The following is a 16042-nucleotide window of genomic DNA, read 5'->3' as shown; positions in this document are numbered from 1 at the left end:
AACAGACTACATATAAGTCGCCACATACAACTCCTACAAACATACAGAGCAAAGCTACAGAACGGTAACTATATCTGGATCACTGAAAGATCAACCAGAGTGCAGAAGACAACAAACTTCGCCAATGCAAATAAACAACGAGAACATGAAATAACCGCAGCGGCTGCCGATAGATGTCCGGTGCTCTCAGCGCTCCCTGTTCAATCTGACAGGACAAGAAACAGTGAGGCGCAAAGGTAAACTCGTGTTTCAGAAGATAAGAAATAGAGAAGGTGTGGCCATTCAGCCCCTTGCACCTCTTCTGCCCTTCACTCAGAACATGCTTGACTTTTGACCTCAGCACCACTTTCCTGCAAATTTCCATCACCGCTGAGCCCCAGGATATGTCTATTCAATTTAGAAACCTAGTGGAGATAATTGCAAAGATTCACTGCACTCTGGGTGAGAAAATTTCTCCTCATCTCAGTCCTGCTGAGTTGTCATCGGATTTTGAGTCTGTGACAGCTGGTTCCACACCTTATGGGAAACATCATTCCAGCCCTTCCGCTGTAAATTTCCTGTGAGATTGTATTTCTCTAATTCTGAGACAGGAATGTGATCTGTCTCAGTCAAACCACCTCTTATTTCACTCATTTTGAGAGAGTCCCAGTACGATGATTTGTTGTGGGAGCATGTCTATGGACAGCAGGTGAGTGCAGTTATCCTGTGTTGTTCCACAGCCTGATGGTTGAGGGGTAGTAACTGTTCCTGACCCTGGTGGGGCGAGGCCTGAGGCTCTCGTACCGTCTACCTGATTACAGCAGTGAGAAAAGAGACTGCCTGTGTGGTGAGCCTGATCACAGCCGCCTGTATCACCGTCCCCTCTGGCCTGCCAAATCCGGGACCAAAGGGATTGTGGAGAGTAAATGTGATACTATGTCGAGTATCACTGTGATCCGTCCCCTCTTGCCTGCCCTATACGGGACCAAAGGGATTGTGGAGAGTAGATGTGGTACTCTGTCGAGATTTACTGTGATCCGTCCCCTCTGGCCTGCCCTATCCGGAACTAAAGGGATTGTGGAGAGTAAATGTGGTACTCTGGCGAGTATCACTGTGATCCGTCCTCTCTGGCCTGCCCTATCCGGGACCGAAGGGATTGTGGAGAGTAAATGTGGTACTCTGTCGAGTATCACTGTGATCTGTCCCCTCTGGCCTGCCCTATCCGGGACCAAAGGGATTGTGGAGAGTAAATGTGGTACTCTGTCGAGTATCATTGTGATCCGTCCCCTCTGGCCTGCCCTATCCGGGACCAAAGGGATTGTGGAGAGTAAATGTGGTACTCTGTCGAGTATCACTGTGATCACTCCCCTTTGGCCCGCCCTATCCGGGACCAAAGGGATTGTGGAGAGTAAATGTGGTACTCTGTCGAGTATCACTGTGGTCCGGACTCTCTTCCTGCCTCTTATTATTCTTGTCTGTGATTGCAGTACGACAATCTCTGGCCCAATGTGCTCTCTTTCTACAAACCCCGTTTCTGTCCTTTGCCAAGTGTCCTCTTCATCTGCCCCGTCCGCACGATCCCGCCACCCGTTCTGGGTTCTTCGTCGGGACCCGAACTCCATCTCCTCACTACCGGTTCTCTGTGCACACTCTCGCTTTCCCCCAGTCCCTTTAAAGAGTCACTTGCTCCATATTCATCAGAATTTATGTCACCTGGGGCCAGGTCTGACACAGCGAATTGAGATTAGTTAACTTAAAGGAGTGGGCAGGCTTGTGTCTGAGACAGTTTAGAAAAGTCTGCACTGCCAGCTGGATATACTGATCAGTCCAGGGGTTTGCCGGCATTGGACTCTCACGTATCCTTAAAACGAGCTATAAAGTACGCAAGGGATTCTCCTTTTTTCTGTAGTTATCGGGTAAATTCACCAAAATCCGCATGCAGTCGGGCTGTCATTCAAATGGGTTCCCTTACCTCAGTGACCCACCGTGCCATGGCTTGTATTACATCAGCCCCTCTGGTGGCTCCCGGACACCTTCGGGCATCTGCCTGGGAAAGGGGAACCCACTCCCTGTCCCAGCCCGAGAGGTTCCATATATAACCCTGAGGAGTGGCACAAGTCCCCGGGCAGGGTCTGGAAAGGGGAACCCTCTCCCTGTCCCTGTCCGAGAGGTTCCATATATAACCCTGAGGAGTGGCACAAGACCCCGGGCAGGGTCTGGAAAGGGGAACCCACTCCCTGTCCCAGTCCGAGAGGTTCCATATATAACCCTGAGGGGTGCAGGCAAGTCCCCGGTCAGGGTCTGGAAAGGGGAACCCACTGCCTTTTTCAATGAATTCAGGTCAAGCCCCTGGTCCGGACGGTTATACTGCTGAATTTTTTAAATCCTTTTCTTCTATACTCGTTCCTTGGCTTTGTAAAATTTTTAAAGATGCGTTAACTGTAGGTAAATAACCACAATCTTTTTATGACGCCTCCATTTCTCCAATTCTTAAAAAAGATAAAGAACCAACTGAATGTGCATCCTATCGGCCAATATCCTTGCTGAATACGGATTCTAAGATTTTTACCAAAATTCTGGCCACTAGATTAGAAAATATATGACCTCAAATTATCTCTGAAGATCAGACCGGATTTATTAAAAACTGTTATTCATCTTTTAACATTAGAAAATTAATTAATATAATTGAAACTTCTTCATCTAAAATACCAGAATGTCATTTCCTTAGATGCTGAAAAAGCGTTCAATAGATTTGAATGGCTATATTTATTTAATACGTTGCAGAATTTTAATTTTAGCTTGAAAATTATAACATGGATTAAATTAATGTATTATGAACCTTTGGCTTCGGTTCTTACCAATAATCAAAGATCTCTTTTTTTTCAGTTGTCCCGTGGTACGAGGCAAGGCTGCCCTTTAAGTCCTCTATTATTTGACATTGCTTTGGAAACTTTAGCCGTTGATATTCGTGAATCACCTAATATTTTTGGTATTACCCATGGGTAAGGGACTTATAAGTTATCATTATATGCTGATGATTTGTTACTATACATATCTGACCCTGAGAGATCTATTCCTGCTATTTCATCCTTGCTTGCTCAGTTTAGTAGCTTTTCCAGCTACAAACTGAATTTTAATAAGAGTGAATTATTTCCATTAAATATGCAAGTTCCAATTTATAAACACTTACCATTTAAAGTTGTCACAGATCATTTTACTTATTTGGGTATTAAAATTACCAAGAAACATCAGGGTTTATTTAAAGTTAATTTTTTACCTTTAATTGAACAAATCAAGCAACTTGTTACCAGGTGGTCCCCATTATCTCTGTCATTGGTTGGTCGAATTAATACTATCAAGATGATAGTATTACCCAAATTTTTATATTTATTCCAAGCAGTACCAATTTTTATTCCTAAATCTTTTTTTGATATTATTGACTCCAAAATATCCTCCTATGTGTGGCAGAATAAAAATCCTAGATTAAGTAAAAAATATTTACAGAAGCCTAAGAAGGAAGGTGGTTTTGCTTTGCCAAACCTGAGATTTTACTATATGGGCAGTTAATATTCAATATTTAATATTTTGGACACAAGAATCGGTCACAGTACCTTGCCCACAATGGGTAAATTTGGAGTGTAAATCTGTACAAGACTTCTCATTGTTTTCTATTTTAGGATCTTCATTTCCTTTTGCTTTATCTAAACCGAATAATCAAATAACTAATCCTATAGTTAAACATACATTAAGAATATGGTTTCAATTTCGTAAATTCTTTGGCTTGAATAATCAAGCCCTATTATATCTAACTTCTTTGTCCAGCCCTCTTTTATGGACCAAGTCTTTGTGTTATGGAAAACAAAAGGTATAACATGTTTTCGTGATCTTTTTTAGATAACGGTTTTATGTCCTTTGAACAGCTATCCTACCTAAAACTCATATTTTTAGATACTTGCAAGTTAGAAATTTCTTGAATGTTAGTCTTTTCTGAATTTATGTCCAATGGACATTACAGAAAAAATTCTAGCTCTGAATCCTTGCCAGAAGGGTTAAGTAGCCATCATTTATCATATGATCATGAAAATCCAGCCAGGAGTATCAGAAATAATTACGAAGGAATGGGAAAAAGTACTTGACTGTCTTATACCCACTGAGCAGTGAGAGAAAATTTTACAATTAGTCAATTCTTCTTCTATTTGTGCTAAACATGCCCTAATACAATTTAAGGTTGTTCCTAGGGCTCACATGTCCAAGGATAAACTCGCTCGATTTTATTCTTATGTTAATCCAACCAGTGACAGATGTCATTCTGAAGTCGCTTCATTGACCCACATGTTCTGGTCTTGCCCCTGTTTGCAAAATTATTGGAAAGATATTTTTGGTATTATTTCAACAGTTCTGAATATCAAATTGCAACCGCATCCTATTACTGCAATTTTCGGTTTACCAATGGTGGATAATAGTCGTTTATTCCCCCTCAGCCCGGCGGATGATTGCATTTGTTACATTAATGGCTAGAAGATCTATCCTATTGAATTGGAAAGAAATTAATCCTCCAACTATATTTCAGTGGTTTTCTCGAGTTTAGAAAAAATTACAAGTGTTGTCTTTGACCCTTCAGTTAAATTTGAAGAAACTTGGAGACCATTTATTCAACATTTTCATATGAGCTAAACTGACTTTTCCTAAACCTTACTTTTATTGTCCTTAATTATTTGGATGGAGGTGCGGAGTTACTGACGCTACTGTGTATAATTGATATAATGCAATGGCCCATGTCGATTAGGATTTTTTCCATTTTTTTTTGGGGGGGGAGGGTTTCTTATTTTCTCCATTTTTTGTAACCACTATGAGTTTGGGAGGTTATTATCATCTATTTGTATTTATATCTTAACCTATTAATTATGTACTCTCAAGCTCTTTGTATTCATGTTTCATTTATGTCTGTTTAAAATCAATAAAAAGATTTTAAAAAGGACTATTCTGAGGAAAGGGTGGAATAGGCGCAACGGGCCGAGTGGCCAAGCAGGCTCCTGTTACTTATTTTCTAAAGCACGAGTTTACCTTTACGCCTTGTTCTCCCTTGGTTTTCAGCCGTTCGGATTGCACAGGGGAGCGGTGAGAGCTCCGGAGATCCACCGGCAGCCGCTGCGGGGCAGCTCCCGTCTCCCAGCAGGAAGGGACGGGTCTGGGAGACAACTCCAGAGAACAGGCCCCGATCCTCGGCGGGGAAAGGCCGGGCACCCTCTGTGTGGCTGAAACATCTCACGGAATCTCCGCCCGTCTCTTCACCCCCGCCATCGGAAGGATTCAAAACTCCGGCCGCTGTTGCAGCCTTTACCCGGGGAGCTGCTCCCAAACTCGGGTCTCTCACCGGGTCCACTCGTTCCCGATTCCAAACTTCGGTCCGTCCAGCGTCCCGCCCACTGACACTCCTCAGCCAATGGAGGCAAGAGTCTCCCAGTGGTGTTCTCTGATTGGCTGCGAGTGTGTCCGAGGGAGGGCTGCTACCGGAAGATGGAGATGTCAGTCACAGTTTGTTCACAGAATCAAAGCAAGTTCCCCGAGGCTCAAAGTTCAAAGTAAATTTTATTATTATTTTTAAATTTTTTAAATTTTTATTAAACACAATCAAAAACAGAAACACTAAACATATGCTAACAAAGCCAGGGAGTCACACAAAAGCAGCAACAAATATATAACTATTAACTTTAAATATACAAATAAACAAGGAAATCCGCTCTAAATACTGTTGGACAGAAGGAACTGTATCTAAGAGGAGTCACAAAACAGGAACATTTACAGAGATAACCCAAAACTTTGACAGATTTGTACAGTCTTTACAGCTTTCTGGCTATGGGAAGTTTTCAGAGGATAAACGTATAGTTTGAAGTCTGACATCAAAATATAAATGAAGGTTTCTTATTGCTGTGATTGCATTTATGGATATAAAATTTGCTGTAAATTAACAAAAGATAAAGAAATGATCCCTATGAGATTTGGTGTTATTAGTAAACCCAAATAAGACATTTTGAAAACAAAAAGTAAAATCCACATTAATATATTGATCTATAAATTGACCAACATCAACCCAAAATGTTTTAACATATTCACAATCCCAAAACAGATGAAATAAATTCTCTGGATATAAACCACAAAAAGAACAGTTAGTTTCAATATCAGAATTAACCCTTGTCAAATAAACACTGTTTGGATAATATCTATGTATAATTTTAAATAAGCCCCAATACCTCAGATTCCCCAAGTGACTATTCCAAAAACTAACAGACTACATATAAGCCGCCACTTACAACTCCTACAAACATACAGAGCAAAGCTACAGAACGGTAACTATATCTGGATCACTGAAAGATCAACCAGAGTGCAGAAGACAACAAACTTCGCCAATGCAAATAAACAACGAGAACATGAAATAACCGCAGCGGCTGCCGATAGATGTCCGGTGCACTCAGCGCTCCCTGTTCAATCTGACAGGACAAGAAACAGTGAGGCGCAAAGGTAAACTCGTGTTTCAGAAAATCAGAAACAGAGAAGGCGTGGCCATTCGGCCCCTTGCGCCTCTTCTGCCCTTCACTCAGAACATGCTTGACTTTTGACCTCAGCACCACTTTCCTGCAACTTCCCATCACCGCTGAGCCCCAGGATATGTCTATTCAATTTAGAAACCTTGTGGAGATAATTGCAATGATTCACTGCACTCTGGGTGAAGAAATTTCTACTCATCTCAGACAGGCTGAGTTGTCCTCGGATTTTGAGTCTGTGAGCGCAGGTTCCACACCTTATGGGAAACATCATTCCAGCCCTTCCACTGTAAATATCCTGTGAGATTGAATTTCTCTAATTCTGAGACAGGAATGTGATCTGTCTCAGTCAAAGCACCTCTTATTTCACTCATATTGAGACAGTCCCAGTACGATGATTTGTTATGGGAGCATCGCTATGGATAGCAAGTGAGTGCAGTTATCCTGTATTCTTCCACAGACTGATGGCTGAGGGGTAGTAACTGTTCCTGGCCCTGGTGGGGCGAGTCCTGAGGCTCGTGTACAATCTACCTGATTACAGCAGTGAGAAAAGAGCCTCCCTGTGTGGTGAGCCTGATCACAGCCGCCTGTATCACCGTCCACTCTCGCCTGCCATATCCGGGACCAAAGGGATTGTGGAGAGTAAATGTGGTACTCTGTCAAGTATCACGGAGATCCGTCCCCTCTGGCCTGCCCTATCCGGGACCAAAGGGATTGCGGAGAGTAAATGTGGTACTCTGTCGTATCACTGTGATCCGTCCCCTCTGGCCTGCCCTATCCGGGACCAAATGGATTGTGGAGAGTAAATGTGGTACTTTGTCGAGTATCACTGTGATCACTCCCCTCTGGCCTGCCCTATCCGGGACCAAAGGGATTTTGGAGAGTAAATGTGGTACTCTGTTGAGTATCACTGAGATCCGTCCCCTCTGGCCTGCCCTAACCGGGACCAAATGGATTGTGGAGAGTAAATGTGGTACTTTGTCGAGTATCACTGTGATCACTCCCCTCTGGCCCGCCCTATCCGGGACCAAAGGGATTTTGGAGAGTAAATGTGGTACTCTGTCGAGTATCACTGAGATCCGTCCCATCTGGCCTGCCCTATCCGGGACCAAAGCGATTGTTGAGAGTAAATGTGGTACTCTGTCGTATTACTGTGATCCGTCCCCTCTGGCCTGCCCTATCCGGGACCAAAGGGATTGTTGAGAGTAAATGTGGTACTCTGTCGAGTATCACTGTGATCCATCCCCTCTGGCCTGCCCTATCCGGGACCAAAGGGATTGTGGAGAGTAAATGAGGTACCCTGTCGAGTATCACTGTGATCCGTCCCCTCTGGTCTGCCCTATCCGGGACCAAAGGGATTGTGGAGAGTAAATGTGGTACTCTGTCGAGTATCACTGTGATTCGTCCCCTCTGGCCTGCCCTATCCGGGACCAAAGGGATTGTGGAGAGTAAATGTGGTATTCTGTTGAGTATCACTGTGATCCGACCCCTCTGGCCTGCCCTAACCGGGACCAAAGGGATTGTTGAGAGTAAATGTGGTACTCTGTCGAGTATCACTGTGATCCGACCCCTCTGGCCTGCCCTATCCGGGACCAAAGGGATTGCTGAGAGTAAATGTGGTACTCTGTCGAGTATCACTGAGATCTCTCCCCTCTGGCCTGTCCTATCCGGGACGAAAGGGATTGCTGAGAGTAAATGTGGTACTCTGTCGAGTATCACAGTGATCCGTCCCCTCTGGCCTGCCCTATCCGGGACCAAAGGGATTGTGGAGAGTAAATGTGGTACTCTGTCGAGTATCACAGTGATCCGTCTCATCTGGCCTGCCCTATCCGGGACCAAAGGGATTGTGGAGAGTAAATGTGGTACTCTGTCGAGTATCACTGTGATCACTCCCCTCTGACCTGCCCTATCCGGGACCAAAGGGATTGTGCAGAGTAAATGTGGTACTCTGTCGAGTATCACTGTAATCTGTCCCCTCTGACCTGCCCTATCCGGGACCAAAGGGATTGTGGAGAGTAAATGTGGTACTCTGTCGAGTATCACTGTGATCCGTCCCCTCTGGCCTGTCCTATCCGGGACCAAAGGGATTGTGGAGAGTAAATGTGGTACTCTGTCGAGTATCACAGTGATCCGTCTCATCTGACCTGCCCTATCCGGGACCAAAGGGATTGTGGAGAGTAAATGTGGTACTCTGTCGAGTATGACCGTGATCCGTCCCCTCTGGCCTGCCCTATCCGGGACCAAAGGGATTGTGGAGAGTAAATGTGGTACTCTGTCGAGTATCACTGTGATCACTCCCCTCTGGCCTGCCCTATCCGGGACCAAAGGGATTGTGGAGAGTAAATGTGGTACTCTGTCGAGTATCACTGAGATCCGTCCCCTCTGGCCTGCCCTAACCGGGACCAAATGGATTGTGGAGAGTAAATGTGGTACTTTGTCGAGTATCACTGTGATCACTCCCCTCTGGCCCGCCCTATCCGGGACCAAAGGGATTTTGGAGAGTAAATGTGGTACTCTGTCGAGTATCACTGAGATCCGTCCCATCTGGCCTGCCCTATCCGGGACCAAAGCGATTGTTGAGAGTAAATGTGGTACTCTGTCGTATTACTGTGATCCGTCCCCTCTGGCCTGCCCTATCCGGGACCAAAGGGATTGTTGAGAGTAAATGTGGTACTCTGTCGAGTATCACTGTGATCCATCCCCTCTGGCCTGCCCTATCCGGGACCAAAGGGATTGTGGAGAGTAAATGAGGTACCCTGTCGAGTATCACTGTGATCCGTCCCCTCTGGTCTGCCCTATCCGGGACCAAAGGGATTGTGGAGAGTAAATGTGGTACTCTGTCGAGTATCACTGTGATTCGTCCCCTCTGGCCTGCCCTATCCGGGACCAAAGGGATTGTGGAGAGTAAATGTGGTATTCTGTTGAGTATCACTGTGATCCGACCCCTCTGGCCTGCCCTAACCGGGACCAAAGGGATTGTTGAGAGTAAATGTGGTACTCTGTCGAGTATCACTGTGATCCGACCCCTCTGGCCTGCCCTATCCGGGACCAAAGGGATTGCTGAGAGTAAATGTGGTACTCTGTCGAGTATCACTGAGATCTCTCCCCTCTGGCCTGTCCTATCCGGGACGAAAGGGATTGCTGAGAGTAAATGTGGTACTCTGTCGAGTATCACAGTGATCCGTCCCCTCTGGCCTGCCCTATCCGGGACCAAAGGGATTGTGGAGAGTAAATGTGGTACTCTGTCGAGTATCACAGTGATCCGTCTCATCTGGCCTGCCCTATCCGGGACCAAAGGGATTGTGGAGAGTAAATGTGGTACTCTGTCGAGTATCACTGTGATCACTCCCCTCTGACCTGCCCTATCCGGGACCAAAGGGATTGTGCAGAGTAAATGTGGTACTCTGTCGAGTATCACTGTAATCTGTCCCCTCTGACCTGCCCTATCCGGGACCAAAGGGATTGTGGAGAGTAAATGTGGTACTCTGTCGAGTATCACTGTGATCCGTCCCCTCTGGCCTGTCCTATCCGGGACCAAAGGGATTGTGGAGAGTAAATGTGGTACTCTGTCGAGTATCACAGTGATCCGTCTCATCTGACCTGCCCTATCCGGGACCAAAGGGATTGTGGAGAGTAAATGTGGTACTCTGTCGAGTATGACCGTGATCCGTCCCCTCTGGCCTGCCCTATCCGGGACCAAAGGGATTGTGGAGAGTAAATGTGGTACTCTGTCGAGTATCACTGTGATCACTCCCCTCTGGCCTGCCCTATCCGGGACCAAAGGGATTGTGGAGAGTAAATGTGGTACTCTGTCGAGTATCACTGTGATCCGTCCACTCTGGCCTGTCCTATCCGGGACCAAAGGGATTGTGGAGAGTAAATGTGGTACTCTGTCGAGTATCACTGTGATCCGTCCCCTCGGGCCTGTCCTATCCGGGACCAAAGGGATTGTGGAGAGCAAATGTGGTACTCTGTCGAGTCTCACAGTGATCGGTCCCCTCTAGCCTGCCCTATCCGGGACCAAAGGGATTGTGGAGAGTAAATGTGGTACTCTGTCGAGTATCACTGTGATCCGACCCCTCTGGCCTGCCCTATCCGGGACCAAAGGGATTGTTGAGAGTAAATGTGGTACTCTGTCGAGTATCACTGTGATCCGTCCCCTCTGGCCTGTTCTATCCGGGACCAAAGGGATTGTTGAGAGTAAATGTGGTACTCTGTCGAGTATCACTGTGATCCGACCCCTCTGGCCTGCCCTATCCGGGACCAAAGGGATTGTTGAGAGTAAATGTGGTACTCTGTCGAGTATCACTGTGATCCGACCCCTCTGGCCTGCCCTATCCGGGACCAAAGGGATTGTGGAGAGTAAATGTGGTAATCTGTCGAGTATCACTGTGATCCGCCCCTCTGGCCTGCCCTATCCGGGACCAAAGGGATTGTTGAGAGTAAATGTGGTACTCTGTCGAGTATCACTGTGATCCGTCCCCTCTGGCCTGCCCTCTCCGGGACCAAAGGGATTGTTGAGAGTAAATGTGGTACTCTGTCGAGTATCACTGAGATCCGTCCCCTCTGACCTGCCCTATCCGGAAACAAAGGGATTGTGCAGAGTAAATGTGGTACTCTGTCGAGTATCACTGTGATCCGACCCCTCTGGCCTGCCCTATCCGGGACCAAAGGGATTGTGGAGAGTAAATGTGGTACTCTGTCGAGTATCACTGTGATCCGTCCCCTCTGGCCTGCCCTATTTGGGACCAAAGGGATTGTGGAGAGTAAATGTGGTACTCTGTCGAGTATCACTGTGATCCGTCCCCTCGGGCCTGTCCTATCCGGGACCAAAGGGATTGTGGAGAGCAAATGTGGTACTCTGTCGAGTCTCACAGTGATCGGTCCCCTCTAGCCTGCCCTATCCGGGACCAAAGGGATTGTGGAGAGTAAATGTGGTACTCTGTCGAGTATCACTGTGATCCGACCCCTCTGGCCTGCCCTATCCGGGACCAAAGGGATTGTTGAGAGTAAATGTGGTACTCTGTCGAGTATCACTGTGATCCGACCCCTCTGGCCTGCCCTATCCGGGACCAAAGGGATTGTTGAGAGTAAATGTGGTACTCTGTCGAGTATCACTGTGATCCGACCCCTCTGGCCTGCCCTATCCGGGACCAAAGGGATTGTGGAGAGTAAATGTGGTAATCTGTCGAGTATCACTGTGATCCGTCCCCTCTGGCCTGCCCTATCCGGGACCAAAGGGATTGTTGAGAGTAAATGTGGTACTCTGTCGAGTATCACTGTGATCCGTCCCCTCTGGCCTGCCCTCTCCGGGACCAAAGGGATTGTTGAGAGTAAATGTGGTACTCTGTCGAGTATCACTGAGATCCGTCCCCTCTGACCTGCCCTATCCGGAAACAAAGGGATTGTTGAGAGCAAATGTGGTACTCTGTCGAGTCTCACAGTGATCGGTCCCCTCTAGCCTGCCCTATCCGGGACCAAAGGGATTGTGGAGAGTAAATGTGGTACTCTGTCGAGTATCACTGTGATCCGACCCCTCTGGCCTGCCCTATCCGGGACCAAAGGGATTGTTGAGAGTAAATGTGGTACTCTGTCGAGTATCACTGTGATCCGACCCCTCTGGCCTGCCCTATCCGGGACCAAAGGGATTGTTGAGAGTAAATGTGGTACTCTGTCGAGTATCACTGTGATCCGACCCCTCTGGCCTGCCCTATCCGGGACCAAAGGGATTGTGGAGAGTAAATGTGGTAATCTGTCGAGTATCACAGTGATCCGTCCCCTCTGGCCTGCCCTATCCGGGACCAAAGGGATTGTTGAGAGTAAATGTGGTACTCTGTTGAGTATCACTGTGATCCGTCCCCTCTGGCCTGCCCTATCCGGGACCAAAGGGATTGTGGAGAGTAAATGTGGTACTCTGTCGAGTATCACTGTCATCCGTCCCCTCTGGCCTGCCCTCTCCGGGACCAAAGGGATTGTTGAGAGTAAATGTGGTACTCTGTCGAGTATCACTGAGATCCGTCCCCTCTGACCTGCCCTATCCGGAAACAAAGGGATTGTGCAGAGTAAATGTGGTACTCTGTCGAGTATCACTGTGATCCGACCCCTCTGGCCTGCCCTATCCGGGACCAAAGGGATTGTTGAGAGTAAATGTGGTACTCTGTCGAGTATCACTGTGATCCGTCCCCTCTGGCCTGCCCTCTCAGGGACCAAAGGGATTGTTGAGAGTAAATGTGGTACTCTGTCGAGTATCACTGAGATCCATCCCCTCTGACCTGCCCTATCCGGAAACAAAGGGATTGTGCAGAGTAAATGTGGTACTCTGTCGAGTATCACTGTGATCCGACCCCTCTGGCCTGCCCTATCCGGGACCAAAGGGATTGTTGAGAGTAAATGTGGTACTCTGTCGAGTATCACTGTGATCCATCCCCTCTGGCCTGTTCTATCCGGGACCAAAGGGATTGTGGAGAGTAAATGAGGTACTCTGTCGAGTATCACTGTGATCCGTCCCCTCTGGCCTGTCCTATCCGGGACCAAAGGGATTGTGGAGAGTAAATGAGGTACTCTGTCGAGTATCACTGTGATCCGTCCCCTCTGGCCTGCCCTATCCGGGACCAAAGTGATTGTGGAGAGTAAATGTGGTACTCTGTCGAGTATCACTGTGATCCGTCCCCTCTGGCCTGCCCTATCCGGGACCAAAGTGATTGTGGAGTGTAAATGTGGTACACCGTCGAGTATCACTGTGATCCGTCCCCTCTGGCCTGTCCTATCCAGGACCAAAGGGATTGTGGAGAGTAAATGTGGTACTCTGTCGAGTATCACTGTGATCCGTCCCCTCTGGCCTGTCCTATCCGGGACCAAAGGGATTGTGGAGAGTAAATGAGGTACTCTGTTGAGTATCACTGTGATCCGTCCCCTCTGGTCTGTCCTATCCGGGACCAAAGGGATTGTGGAGAGTAAATGTGGTACTCTGTAGAGTATCACTGTGATCCGTCCCCTCTGGCCTGTCCTATCCGGGACCAAAGGGATTGTGGAGAGTAAATGTGGTACTCTGTCGAGTATCACTGTGATCCGTCCCCTCTGGCCTGCCCTATCCGGGACCAAAGTGATTGTGGAGAGTAAATGTGGTACTCTGTCGAGTATCACTGTGATCCGTCCCCTCTGGCCTGCCCTATCCGGGACCAAAGTGATTGTGGAGAGTAAATGTGGTACACCGTCGAGTATCACTGTGATCCGTCCCCTCTGGCATGTCCTATCCGGGACCAAAGGGATTGTGGAGAGTAAATGTGGTACTCTGTCGAGTATCACTGTGATCCGTCCCCTCTGGCCTGTCCTATCCGGGACCAAAGGGATTGTGGAGAGTAAATGAGGTACTCTGTTGAGTATCACTGTGATCCGTCCCCTCTGGTCTGTCCTATCCGGGACCAAAGGGATTGTGGAGAGTAAATGTGGTACTCTGTAGAGTATCACTGTGATCCGTCCCCTCTGGCCTGTCCTATCCGGGACCAAAGGGATTGTGGAGAGTAAATGTGGTACTCTGTAGAGTATCACTGTGATCCGTCCCCTCTGGCCTGTCCTATCCGGGACCAAAGGGATTGTGGAGAGTAAATGTGGTACTCTGTCGAGTATCACTGTTATCACTCCCCTCTGGCCTGCACTATCCAGGACCAAAGGGATTGTGGAGAGTAAATGTGGTACTCTGTCGAGAATCACTGTGATCAGTCCCCTCTGGCCTGCCCTATCCGGGACCAAAGAGATTGTGGAGAGTAAATGTGGTACTCTGTCGAGTATCACTGTGATCCGTCCCCTCTGGCCTGCCCTATCCGGGACCAAAGTGATTGTTGAGAGTAAATGTGGTACTCTGTCGAGTATCACTGTGATCCGTCCCCTCTGGCCTGTCCTATCAGGGACCAAAGGGATTGTGGAGAGTAAATGAGGTACTCTGTCGAGTATCACTGTGATCCGTCCCCTCTGGCCTGCCCTATCCGGGACCAAAGTGATTGTTGAGAGTAAATGTGGTACTCTGTCGAGTATCACTGTGATCCGTCCCCTCTGGCCTGTCCTATCCGGGACCACAGGGATTGTGGAGAGTAAATGAGGTACTCTGTCGAGTATCACTGTGATCCGTCCCCTCTGGCCTGCCCTATCCGGGACCAGAGGGATTGTGGAGAGTAAATGTGGTACTCTGTCGAGTATCACTGTGATCCGTCCCCTCTGGCCTGTCCTATCCGGGACCAAAGGGATTGTGGAGAGTAAATGAGGTACTCTGTCGAGTATCACTGTGATCCGTCCCCTCTGGCCTGCCCTATTCGGGACCAAAGGGATTGTGGAGAGTAAATGAGGTACTCTGTCGAGTATCACTGTGATCCGTCCCCTCTGGCCTGTCCTATCCGGGACCAAAGGGATTGTGGAGAGTAAATGAGGTACTCTGTCGAGTATCACTGTGATCCGTCCCCTCTGGCCTGTCCTATCCGGGACCAAAGGGATTGTGGAGAGTAAATGTGGTACTCTGTCGAGTATCACTGTGATCCGTCCCCTCTGGCCTGTCCTATCCGGGACCAAAGGGATTGTGGAGAGTAAATGAGGTACTCTGTCGAGTATCACTGTGATCCGTCCCCTCTGGCCTGCCATATCCGGGACCAAAGGGATTATGGAGAGTAAATGATGTACTCTGTCGAGTATCACTGTGATCCGTCCCCTCTGGCCTGTCCTACCCGGGACCAAAGGGATTGTGGAGAGTAAATGTGGTACTCTGTCGAGTATCACTGTGATCACTCCCCTCTGGCCTGCCCTATCCGGGACCAAAGGGATTGTGGAGAGTAAATGTGGTACTCTGTCGAGTATCACTGTGATCCGTCCCCTCTGGCCTGCCCTATCCGGGACCAGAGGGATTGTGGAGAGTAAATGTGGTACTCTGTCGAGTATCACTGTGATCCGTCCCCTCTGGCCTGTCCTATCCGGGACCAAAGGGATTGTGGAGAGTAAATGTGGTACTCTGTCGAGTATCACTGTGATCCGTCCCCTCTGGCCTGCCCTATTTGGGACCAAAGGGATTGTGGAGAGTAAATGTGGTACTCTGTCGAGTATCACTGAGATCCGTCCCATCTGGCCTGCCCTATCCGGGACCAAAGCGATTGTTGAGAGTAAATGTGGTACTCTGTCGAGTATCACTGTGATCCGTCCCCTCTGGCCTGTCCTATCCGGGACCAAAGGGATTGTGGAGAGTAAATGTGGTACTCTGTCGAGTATCACTGTGATCCGACCCCTCTGGCCTGCCCTATCCGGGACCAAAGGGATTGTGGAGAGCAAATGTGGTACTCTGTCGAGTCTCACAGTGATCGGTCCCCTCTGGCCTGCCCTATCCGGGACCAAAGGGATTGTGGAGAGTAAATGTGGTAATCTGTCGAGTATCACTGTGATCCGTCCCCTCTGGCCTGCCCTATCCGGGACCAAAGGGATTGTTGAGAGTAAATGTGGTACTCTGTCGAGTATCACTGTGATCCGTCCCCTCTGGCCTGCCCTCT

This window comes from Hemitrygon akajei, unplaced genomic scaffold (assembly GCF_048418815.1).
Source record: "Hemitrygon akajei unplaced genomic scaffold, sHemAka1.3 Scf000034, whole genome shotgun sequence".
Classification (NCBI taxonomy): Eukaryota; Metazoa; Chordata; class Chondrichthyes; order Myliobatiformes; family Dasyatidae; genus Hemitrygon; species Hemitrygon akajei.
Note: the sequence above shows the minus strand (reverse complement) of the source record.